Source organism: Electrona antarctica, assembly GCF_951216825.1.
Source record: "Electrona antarctica genome assembly, chromosome: 13".
NCBI classification, from domain to species: domain Eukaryota; kingdom Metazoa; phylum Chordata; class Actinopteri; order Myctophiformes; family Myctophidae; genus Electrona; species Electrona antarctica.
In genome coordinates this window covers 13,499,854-13,512,597 of record NC_136794.1, presented here as the reverse complement: position 1 = coordinate 13,512,597, position 12,744 = coordinate 13,499,854, and positions in this window count along the sequence as shown.

The window sequence follows — 12,744 nt, the reverse complement described above, 5'->3', positions numbered from 1 at the left end:
ATGTGCCCAAATTAGAGCTGGCATACTTGGTCTGCATATTGAGACAGGCAGATATGTAGGCACGGTTGAGGAGGATAGATTATGTAGTCTGTGTGATCTAAAGGAAATTGAAATTGAAAAGTATTTCGTTTTTTATTGTCCATTCTACAACTCTATTAGGGAGAGACTTTTTAATGAGATAGATCCAAATCATGAATTTATATGGTTGGAGGACTTCGAGAAACTAAAACGACTATTTCAAAAGTACAGTTGTTTTCAATGTACTTTGTTAAATGACTTGTCAGTGTTGTTGTCTTCTTCTTCTATCGGGTTTCATGGCGGTTGGCAAACCTAAATGGTGCATTACCGCCACCTACTAGACTGAGTGTGGAAACAGTGTTGTTGTCAGGGGGGAGGGTGGAGGTCGGGGAGAAGCAAACCACGCCTACTATATTTAGGAGACCATTTGTAGGCTTTGTGTACCATTTCGCCTCTAGTGGCTCCAATGAAGTTGGCCCATCTTCATACATAAACCATCTTTGCTACTAGTATTGTTTACTACAGCTGGCTCTGGCCATGATCCTGTATGCAAGCTCCGCCCCAAGCCGCGTCAGACACCTCACACAGCCACCAAACCAGTTCACATAGTCACCACAGCCCCACCTTGTGGTCGGGAGGACTTCCACCTCCCATTGCGCCTAGATCTCTGCCTGTCAACCAGTGAACCACTTAGACCTAGACGCCCCTCCAAACCCCATCTCAACTGTCATTAGAAGCAGGAAATATCACCAAAATAAAAACGGCCTGAATCAAAAAAATCTCCATTCCGTGAAAATTGTTAAGACTGTACGACACAGTACAAACAACCTTAATCAGTTCAAAATTGGCTTCCTCAACATAAGATCCCTAAATAATAAATCCCCTATAATTTATGATTATATAATCAACCATAACCTAGACATGATGGGACTCTGTGAAACCTGGCTCACAGCTAATGATGAACAGCCCCTAATCGCTGCATCCCCACCAAATTTTGTATTCTCCCAATCAGCCCGCACCACAAAAAAAGGTGGTGGTGTTGCACTAATCCATAACGCAAAGTATCCACTCAACCAAAAACCCAATACTCATTTTGTTATTAATGTCCTCATCATTACCGAGCCAAAATGCCCTCCCCTTTTCCATAGCCATCCTATACCGCCCCCCTGGTGCCTACACCCTTTTTCTAGAGGAATTCTCTCAATTCCTATCAGACCTCATAATCCGTGCTGACCATCTGGCCATAATAGGAGATTTTAACATTCATTATAATGACAAATCAAACCCACTTAATAAAGCCTTTACATCACTTATTGAATCCCTTGATTTTTCCCAAACCGTCACAGAACCCACACACCGAAATGGTAATACCATAGACCTTGTCCTGACCCGTGGCATCAAAATCCAGAATATAACAGTTTCTTCATCTGCCCCATCAGTAACCGACCACTACTTCATCGACTTTACAGCCTTGATCCCCTTACCCTCCATTAACCACTGCCCCTCAAAAAGCCGCTGCATCAACAATACAGTCAAAATACACTAGAATCTGCACTGCCAACTGTCATCACTCCTTTCAATAACTATTCTGGATCTCTCGACAATTTCACAAATGGGTTCAATAATGTCCTACTCGATGCTATAGATTCCATCGCCCCCTTCAAAACTATAAAACGCACATCACAGAATATTACACCATGGTTCAACAATAATACAAGAGCCCTCAAACGAACATGTCGAAACCTTGAACAAAAGTGGCGTAAAACTAAGCTAGAGGTATTTCATTTGGCATGGGATGAGTCAGTACACACATATAAACGTGCTCTACAAGAAGCTAAAAACACATACTACTCCACATTAATAGCCAACAACAAAAACAACCCCAGATTCCTTTTTGACACAATCGCCAACCTCACCAAAACCACTCCCCCAGCTCCCCCCCTTCCATCAATCCCCTAGATTTCCTTCAATTTTTCAACAACAAAGTGGAGTCAATTAGAGAGCAGACTAAGAGCACTGCTACCGCTTCACCCACAACCGCCTCCCAACCTCCATCTTCCACAGCCACTCATTCCAGCATCAACCTATCACATTTTGATATAATCTCCTATGATAATCTCATTAAACTGGTCTCCACATCAAAATCCACCACCTGCCTACTGGATCCAATCCCCACCAAATTATTTAAAGAGCTGCTTTCTACACTGGGCCCCCCGCTTCTTCATATCATAAATGAGTCCCTAATTAGTGGCACCGTTCCAACAGTTTTCAAAACCGCAATAATCAAACCCCTACTAAAAAAACCTAGTCTAGATCCACACACATTAGCGAACTATAGACCAATATCCAATCTCCCATTTATGTCAAAACTGCTAGAAAAAGTTGTTGCCAGTCAGCTTACAGCCTATCTCAGCAGTAACAATCTTTTTGACAATTTTCAGTCCAGTTTCAGGTCCCACCACTCCACAGAAGCCGCTCTGGTTAGAAAGTCTGGCATAGAATACCACTGCTATGCAGACGACACCCAAATCTACATCCCCATCACAGCAACTGACCCATCCAACATTCACAACCTTGAAATCTGTCTAGCCGAGGTCAAGAAATGGATGAACAGCTCCTTCCTACTCCTGAACACTGCCAAATCAGAGATGCTGCTAGTCGGTCCAGCCAAACATACTCATCTGTTCAATAACATTTAACCTCGATGGCTGCCCAATAACCCACAAACCAACAGTCCGAAACCTAGGAGTCATTTTTGACACATCTCTATCTTTCACACACCACATAAAAAGCATTACAAAATCTGCCTTCTTCCATCTGCGCAACGTTGCTAGAATCCGTCCAATACTCTCACTTCCCGCCGAAACCCTGGTCCACGCCTTCATCACCTCAAGAATAGACTGCAATGCCCTCTTCTCCGGTTTAACATCAACAGCAACAAATGGTCTCAGATTAGTACAAAACGCAGCAGCTAGAGTACTCACCAGAAAAAGGAAATTTGACCACATCACACCAACACTAATAGAACTACACTGGCTACCCATACAGGCCAGAGCCGACTTCAAGATACTCCTCCTGACCTATACAACCTTAAATGGACATGCACCACCTTACATGTCCAGTTTAATAAATATATACATCCCTCCAAGACCACTACGCTCCCAGGATGCTGGAAAACTCACAGTCACAACACACAATAAAATAACGGTTGGGGGCAGAGCTTTCACACACCGTGCCCCCTGTCTCTGGAACGCTCTCCCTAAGGATGTCAGAAATGCACACTCCCTGGACATATTTAAGTCAAGGCTAAAAACACACCTTTTTTCTATACACTACGGTTCCGCTTAGTTTTAATCAGTATGATTCATACAGCTACGCACATTTTACCATGTTTTACTATGTTTTTTATTGCTATGCTATTTGTGTCTTTGATTTGTATTTTGTTTTTTTATGTATTAATGCTGTAAAGTGCACAGAGACCCCCTGGGGTGATTTTGTACTATAAATAAAATAAACTGAAACTGAAACTGAAACTGGTAAAATACTCTTCTCGGTTGTGGGAACAACATATCTAACGATGAGGACCCCAGGCCCAAAGATGTCACCCTGGCAACTGTTTCAACTTTGGGTCAGCCTACATGTAAAAGTGCCCAAAGTTGAAAGAAGGTTGTCAAATGAACTGAAACTGAAGCAATGGTGAAATTGTGCCCAAATCTGAAGTTAGGTGGTCAAATGAACTGAAACTGAAGCAATTCAGTAAAGGTACACACTTCCTCATGGGGTCATTTTAGGGCCTAGGACCTCCAGTAAAGGGTAAAATACTCATGCAACGATGAGGACCCCAGGCCCAAAGATGTCCCCCTGGCCACTGTTTCAACTTTGGGTCAGCCTACATGTAAAAGTGCCCAAAGTTGAAGGGCAGAGCTTCAACTTCAGCTACCCAGTACCCAAGGTTGAAGCCCTTCAATTTTGGGCAGATCTACAAGCTCGTAGTACCGGCACGCTACAAGCTTGTAGATCTGCTATTTTTCAGTGGGGTACATTTAATCACTGGTCCTGGGTCAATCCAAGGGCCTACCACTCCACTCTCTTGATATGTTGTTCCCCAACTCTTGGAGAGTATTTAGGCCTTTTAATGGAGGTCCCAGCCCCTAAAATGACCCCAGGAGGAAGTGTTGACCTTTACTGAATTGCTTCAGTTTGAGTTCATTTGAGCACCTAAATTCAGATTTGGGCACCGTAGCATGTGGTTTTAAAGTGGTGGGCCTCAGGTCATCCTAGGGGCTAGAACAGGGATGCCCACACATTTATGACGTGAGATCTACTTTCAAAATGACCAGCTCAACAAGATCTACCCACTGAAAAAATAAGTGTACCCCATTGCTGAAAATAGTTTCAATATATAATGTACCTGGGGGGGGGGGGGCTTTGGAATAGGGAGAAAATATGACAGGCAGTTTGCTGTCAAAATATGTCCTCTCCGTATTTAACTTAAACGCCCAATGCATTCTCAATGGCAATAGCACAAACTTTGGCATGCTACTAGTCCTACATACTTACACCTAGAAAACCCATTCAACCCTATTTAGGTTCATCTTACGGTGGACATGTTTGCCTGGAAATAAATCTTTGAAATGTTTCATAGTTTTAGAAATATAGTGCTTTCAAATTTGAGAAATGTATAATGGGGCTCAATGGCAGCTCTATGGCACGTCAAAAATGTACTTTCACCTAGAAACTCTATTCACACATTTTATAATTCAGCTTACTGTGGAGACACATGCTGGAACTTTTTACTTTGAAATGATTTGTAGTTTCTAAGTTATTTAACTTAAACGCCCAATGCATTCTCAATGGCAATAGCACAAACTTTGGCATGCTACTAGTCCTACAATGTAGGACTTTCCCTGGACCTTCTAGCCGCTAGAAGGTCCAGGGAAAGGCCTACATACTCTCCAAGAGTTGGGAAAGAACATATCAAGAGAGTGGAGTGGTAGGCCCTTGGATTGACCAGTGGATGCAATGTACCCCACTTTGAGGTGTCACGTCTTAGGCCTAGATTTAGGGTAGGATTGAACCAGTCGCACTGTAGCCATACAAAGGCCTAGGGTTCCCAGATTGTAAAATGTTGTTCCTCCATCTTGGGAGAGTATGTAGACCTTTCACTGGACCTCCTAGCCACTAAGATGACCACAGGCCCACCACTTAAAGACCACATGTTAGGGTGCCCAGATCTGAAGTTAGGTGGTCAAATTACCTGAAACCGAAGCAATTCAGTAAAGGTCAACGCTTCCTCATGGGGTAATTTTAGGGCCTAGGACCTCCAGTAAAGGGTAAAATACTCTTCTCGGTTGTGGGAACAACATATCCAATGATGAGGACCCCAGGCCCAAAGATGTCCCCCTGGCAACTGTTTCAACTTTGGGTCAGCCTACATGTAAAAGTGCCCAAAGTTGAAAGAAGGTTGTCAAATGAACTGAAACCGAAGCAATGGTGTAATTATGCCCAAATCTGAAGTTAGGTGGTCAAATTAACTGAAACTGAAGCAATTCAGTAAAGGTCAACGCCTCCTCATGGGGTCATTTTAGGGCCTAGGACCTCCAGTAAAGGGTAAAATACTCTTCTTGGTTGTGGGAACAACATATCCAACAATGAGGACCCCATGCCCAAAGATGTCCCCCTTGCAACTGTTTCAACTTTGGGTCAGCCTACATGTAAAAGTGCCCAAAGTTGAAGGGCAGAGCTTCAACTTCAGCTACCCAGTACCCAAGGTTGAAGCCCTTCAACTTTGGGCAGATCTACAAGCTCGTAGTGCGGCACCGAGTGCCACGCTACGAGCTTGTAGATCTGCTAATTTTCAGTGGGGTACATTTAATCACTGGTCCTGGGTCAATCCAAGGGCCTACCACTCCACTCTCTTGATATGTTGTTCCCCAACTCTTGGAGAGTATTTAGGCCTTTTACTGGAGGTCCCAGCCCCTAAAATGACCCCAGGAGGAAGTGTTGACCTTTACTGAATTGCTTCAGTTTGAGTTCATTTGAGCACCTAAATTCAGATTTGGGCACCGTAGCATGTGGTTTTTAAGTGGTGGGCCTCGGGTTATCCTAGGGGCTAGAACAGGGGTGCCCACACATTTATGACACTTTCAAAATGACCAGCTCAACAAGATCTACCCACTGAAAAAATAAGTGTACCATTGCTGAAAATAGTTTCAATATATAATGTACCTGGGGGGGCTTTGGAATAGGGAGAAAATATGACAGGCAGTTTGCTGTCATATTTCCTCCCCGTATTTAACTTAAACGCCCAATGCATTCTCAATGGCAATAGCACAAACTTTGGCATGCTACTAGTCCTACATACACCTAGAAACCCCATTCAAACCTATTTAGGTTCATCTTACGGTGGAAATGTTTGCCTGAAAAGAAATCTTTGAAATGTTTCATAGTTTTAGAAATATAGTGCTTTCAAATTTGAGAAATTTATAATGGGGCTCAATGGCAGCTCTATGGCACGTCAAAAAATTACTTTCACCTAGAAACTCTATTCACACATTTTATAATTCAGCTTACTGTGGAGACACATGCTGGAACTTTTTACTTTGAAATGATTTGTAGTTTCTGAGTTATTTAACTTAAACGCCCAATGCATTCTCAATGGCAATAGCACAAACTTTGGCATGCTACTAGTCCTACAATGTACAACTTTCCCTGGACCTTCTAGCCGCTAGAAGGTCCAGGGAAAGGCCTACATACTCTCCAAGAGTTGGGAAAGAACATATCAAGAGAGTGGAATGGTAGGCCCTTGGATTGACCAGTGGATGCAATGTACCCCACTTTGAGGTGTCACGTCTTAGGCCTAGATTTAGGGTAGGATTGAACCAATCGCACTGTAGCCATATAAAGGCCTAGGGTTCCCAGATTGTAAAATGGTGTTCCTCCATCTTGGGAGAGTATGTAGGCCTTTCACTGGACCTCCTAGCCACTAAGATGACCACAGGCCCACCACTTAAAGACCACATGTTAGGGTGCCCAAATCTGAAGTTAGGTGGTCAAATTACCTGAAACTGAAGCAATTCAGTAAAGGTCAACGCTTCCTCATGGGGTCATTTTAGGGCCTAGGACCTCCAGTAAAGGGTAAAATACTCTTCTCGGTTGTGGGAACAACATATCCAATGGTGAGGACCCCAGGCCCAAAGATGTCCCCCTGGCAACTGTTTCAACTTTGGGTCAGCCTACATAAAAAAGTGCCCAAAGTTGAAAGAAGGTTGTCAAATGAACTGAAACCGAAGCAATGGTGTAATTATGCCCAAATCTGAAGTTAGGTGGTCAAATGAACTGAAACTGAAGCAATTCAGTAAAGGTCAACGCTTCCTCATGGGGTCATTTTAGGGCCTAGGATCTCCAGTAAAGGGTAAAATACTCTTCGTGGTTGTGGGAACAACATATCCAACGATGAGGACCCCATGCCCAAAGATGTCCCCCTTGCAACTGTTTCAACTTTGGGTCAGCCTACATGTAAAAGTGCCCAAAGTTGAAGGGCAGAGCTTCAACTTCAGCTACCCAGTACCCAAGGTTGAAGCCCTTCAACTTTGGGCAGATCTACAAGCTCGTAGTGCGGCACCGAGTGCCACGCTACGAGCTTGTAGATCTGCTATTTTTCAGTGGGGTACATTTAATCACTGGTCCTGGGTCAATCCAAGGGCCTACCACTCCACTCTCTTGATATGTTGTTCCCCAACTCTTGGAGAGTATTTATGTCTTATACTATATTTTACTGGAGGTCCCAGCCCCTAAAATGACCCCAGGAGGAAGTGTTGACCTTTACTGAATTGCTTCAGTTTGAGTTAATTTGAGCACCTAAATTCAGATTTGGGCACCGTAGCATGTGGTTTTTAAGTGGTGGGCCTCGGGTCATCCTAGGGGCTAGAAAAGGGGTGCCCACACATTTATGACGTGAGATCTACTTTCAAAATGACCAGCTCAACAAGATCTACCCACTGAAGAAATAAGTGTACCATTGCTGAAAATAGTTTAAATATATAATGTACCTGGGGGGGGCTTTGGAATAGGGAGAAAATATCATATTTCCTCCCCGTATTTAACTTAAAAGCCCAATGCATTCTCAAAGGCAATAGCACAAACTTTGGCATGCTACTAGTCCTACATACTTACACCTAGAAACCCCATTCAAACCTATTTAGGTTCATCTTACGGTGGACATGTTTGCCTGAAAAGAAATCTTTGAAATGTTTCATAGTTTTAGAAATATAGTGCTTTCAAATTTGAGAAATTTATAATGGGGCTCAATGGCAGCTCTATGGCACGTAAAAAATCACTTTCACCTAGAAACTCCATTCACACATTTTATAATTCAGCTTACTGTGAAGACAAATGCTGGAACTTTTTACTTTGAAATGATTTGTAGTTTCTGAGTTATTTAACTTAAACACCCAATGCATTCTCAATGGCAATAGCACAAACTTTGGCATGCTACTATAGTCCTACAATGTAGGACTTTCCCTGGACCTTAAGGTCCAGGGAAAGGCCTACATACTCTCCAAGAGTTGGGAAAGAACATATCAAGAGAGTGGAGTGGTAGGCCCTTGGATTGACCAGTGGATGCAATGTACCCCACTTTGAGGTGTCACGTTTTAGGCCTAGATTTAGGGTAGGATTGAACCAGTCGCACTGTAGCCATACAAAGGCCTAGGGTTCCCAGATTGTAAAATGTTGTTCCTCCATCTTGGGAGAGTATGTAGGCCTTTCACTGGACCTCCTAGCCACTAAGATGACCACAGGCCCACCACTTAACAGAGAAATGCCTGGCTATCTACTTTCTCACTGGGCATCAAGGTCAAATACATGTAGTCTCATCAAAATAGGCTTCTCAGTATGCGAGTTAACTTGACTGGGGAAAGTCTAATAGAGACAGTAAATCTGAACTTGGCGTCAGGAAACCCATAATATAAGTATGATAAAATAATATAAAGGATAATATAGGGCTGAGATGATTAGGCACGTGGATGGTGACATGACATAAATAGGATAAGGAGAACAACCCGGAGTAAACAGGCAGTAGGCTAAGAGTAAAATGATGATATGAAGAATAAGGTGACAATATATGACCTATATGGAACACGGTCTGGGCCAAAGTTCTATCTGTGTTGACCAACAAAATATGATGGAGTGGCCAACTTGACATGACGTGTAAACAACATATCAGAATTTATCTAACAGTCGTATTTGTGCTCTAAGCCCTAACCACACCAAAGGGTCACCATGGAACTTATCCTTGGGTACAAACGGTTGCAAGGAGTTCACACCGCTGGGACAACGCTAAAACTGCCTCGACCCTTTGGTGTGGTTAGGGCTTAATCTACTCAAGTACTGGGGTCAGTACTCTGTCTACCTCTGACGATTATACACTTATACTTGATCCCGTTAACAGTCAACAATATAGACATGGGCCACCCCTGGACAGGAAATCTTTGGGGGGAGAAGAGTGGGTACTCTTCCTGGAGACTGGATAGTGGATACTTTATGGGGGAAGACTGGGCAGTGGGCACCTTTTAGTAAAACCATGCCTAACCCTAATTTTAATGTGGCCGCTCTGATTTCCTGTGAGGCTTAGTGCACACTGCACACTCAGTTTTGGTGCGCAGATTTCCCTAGTGCCCACTCTTCCTGCCCAGTTTTCCTTTCTGATGTACAATCTTACAATAAAAAGTGTGAAATCTCTGTATGTATATCCCTGGCCCTGTTGTGATCTACAAGCTCTCAGCACATGTGTTGTGGGCTTGTAGACAGCTATTTGGATGATAATAATAATAAAAACAAATCAGATTATAAAACAAGAAATGATCACAGTGATAGGCCTATAATGTCAGGTGAAAGAAGCGCTGTCCCCGTTGTGCCCCCCCCCCCCCCCATATTAGTATGATTATTGTTTTATTAGTAACGTATATGTTTTTGTGTCACACCTCGCGTCTCTCGACCGTTGATTGCGTGCGCTGTCTCTGTTGTGTTCTCCCCCCCATATTATGATTCGCATCGAACTTCCGAAGTATTCTTCCTCTTCGCCTCAGTGAGTTCCTCTATAAATAGGTATGTGGTTACAACAGCAACAGGAACAGTTTCCTGTTGTAACCAGATACCTGATGAAGGTTGCGAGACCGAAACGTTGTAACTCATATCAGTGAAGACAGTGTGTGGGACCTCTTTTCTCTCATTATTCACACTGGTTGCCTGCTCCGACGCACCTGTCCGGCTGTCCCTATATAGATGTGCATATAAGGACTTTTCTCTACAGTTTTAACATTACATGTAGGCTACTAAGCTATAGAGTAACAATGTCTCCCCATCTCTACAACTCTTTAATTAACAGAAAGCATATTCATCAGATTCAATTGTATATAATTCTATTTCCAATTTTGTATGCTAATTTTTTGTTTTGTTTAAGCACAACATTTCAGTTGTTTATCCATTAGTTACTTTAGTTAGATTTTAATGTCAATAGCCTACTTTTGTACAGTTGCGAGTACATTTTGAATTCCTGCAGACTTTTACTTGTAACAGAGTACTTCTGGGTTACAGTATTGCTACTTTTACTTTAAAATTCAAATGAATGTTGAAGCATAAGGCCCTGGTCCTGTACCCATTTCAACTCCAGCACTAGCCATGGGTAATTATTAACTCCACAGTCCAAATCAATTCGATATCAAACTTCAAATTACAATGACTGATGATGAACTAATATTATATATTTTTGTCTCCACCAGGCCGAAGGCATGGGGAGAGAGTATGTTTTGCACTCCGTCCGTCCGTGTGTCCGTGTGTCCGTGTGTCCGTCCGTCCGTCCGTCCGTCTGTGAACAGCTAATCTCCGGCACCGCTAACCCGGTCGATGTAAAATTTTGCACACACACTCCCTGGATGCCAACGATGAACCTCTGCCCCAACATTTCCAGATCGGCCTGTTATAGCGCCACCAGGAGGCCCCTTTGTGCAAAACAGGTTTTTGGACAGTACACCTACATATTTTGTCCAAACATCACGCAAATTGGTACACAGTCTCTCTAGAGCCATTCAACGAAACGTGTCTTTCGGATTTCTCAGACTCCATCCTGATTGGCTAAGATTGGCTTCCAAAGTTCGCAGGAGTTCTCAGTTTCAAACAAAATGCTGCTGCAAATCATGAACACATTGTGTGATTTCCGTGAAATTGTGCACCCACATTCCCACTAGGCAGAGGAAGAAATGCCACATGCACATTTTCAACTCAGCCTCATGGTGGCGCTATAACTGGCCGAAAAGTGTTTTTACCTCTAACTGCACGGATCTGTGGATAACTTTGTATGCCAACTCCCTAGAGGCCTAGGAAAAACCTTTGCCTGGAATTTTTCACATCTGCTCTTTATAGCGCCACCAGGAGGCCAACACATTTTCTAATATTTATCCAAATTTCATGCAAATCGGTACACATGCTCTCCATAGTCATGTGATCAAGACGGGTTTGTTTGATTTCTCATAATCCACCCTCATTGGCTACGATTGGCTTCTAAACTTTTCAGGAGTAGCCCGCTTTGTACCCGTTTTGTACAAATCGCCACAACTACTCAACGCAGCGTCCGATTGTGGTGAAACTGTGAATGCATATTCCCACTAGGCTTTGGAAGAAATGCCACTTGACAGTTTTCAAATCAGCCTCATGGTGGCGCTACAACAGGCCAAGCCGCGTCACACACACACACACACACACACACACACACACACACACACACACACACACACACACACACACACACACACACACACACACACACACACACACACACACACACACACACACGTTTATATTGCTCCTAAACATTTTGCCAAACATCACACACACACTCCTATCCTCCTGGTGGAGACCTGTGCCCAGAAGGGCACTTTTTCTAGTTTAATATCATTTTGATACCAAACTTCGATTAACGATTAACACTAAACATCCTTTTTGTCACACCTCGGATACATTTCACCCAATGTAAAATATTCCATAAAAATATTTAATAAAAATAAAAATACTAAAATATATATAGACCATTGTAGGTGTATGGGATTTTTAAGTAAGTGGTGCAACTCCGCGTGGGAGTCCCCGGGGGGTCCCCGGAACATCCAGACCCCCAGGAACGCGCACAGGGGGATGGGACGGTCCCGGCGAGCCGCCCCGCATCCGAAATGGTTGAGAAATGACAGTTACCATGGGTCACTGTACTGTACTGTACTGTACTGTACTGTACTGTACTGTACTGTACTGTACTGTACTGTACTGTACTGTACTGTACTGATATACCTGAAATCATCATATATACAGTTAATATGTATGTGTGTGTTAGGCTGCACAACAGTGACACTTGTTTTTTTGGTTCAACCAAATGCAATTTCTGTGCTCAGACACATCATCATCATCATTTTTCGACCGCGGTCGAGATCATGGATTCCACAATGCTACGCCAGACTTCCCGGTCCTTCATTGCCACCCCCACAGTCCCCCAGTTCCCGCCTACTGAAGCACCGGTCCTTGTGTCCCTAGGGAACGACAGCTTTCTACCTCTGGTCCGCCCTGAGGCAGGACTCCAGAGAAGAAGGGCAGATATAACCTCATTGTCAGCTCTGTAGCAGTGGCCGGCAATCTGCGCTCTTCTGGATCGGACCAGTGAAGAAACACGGGGAAGGTTGCCGT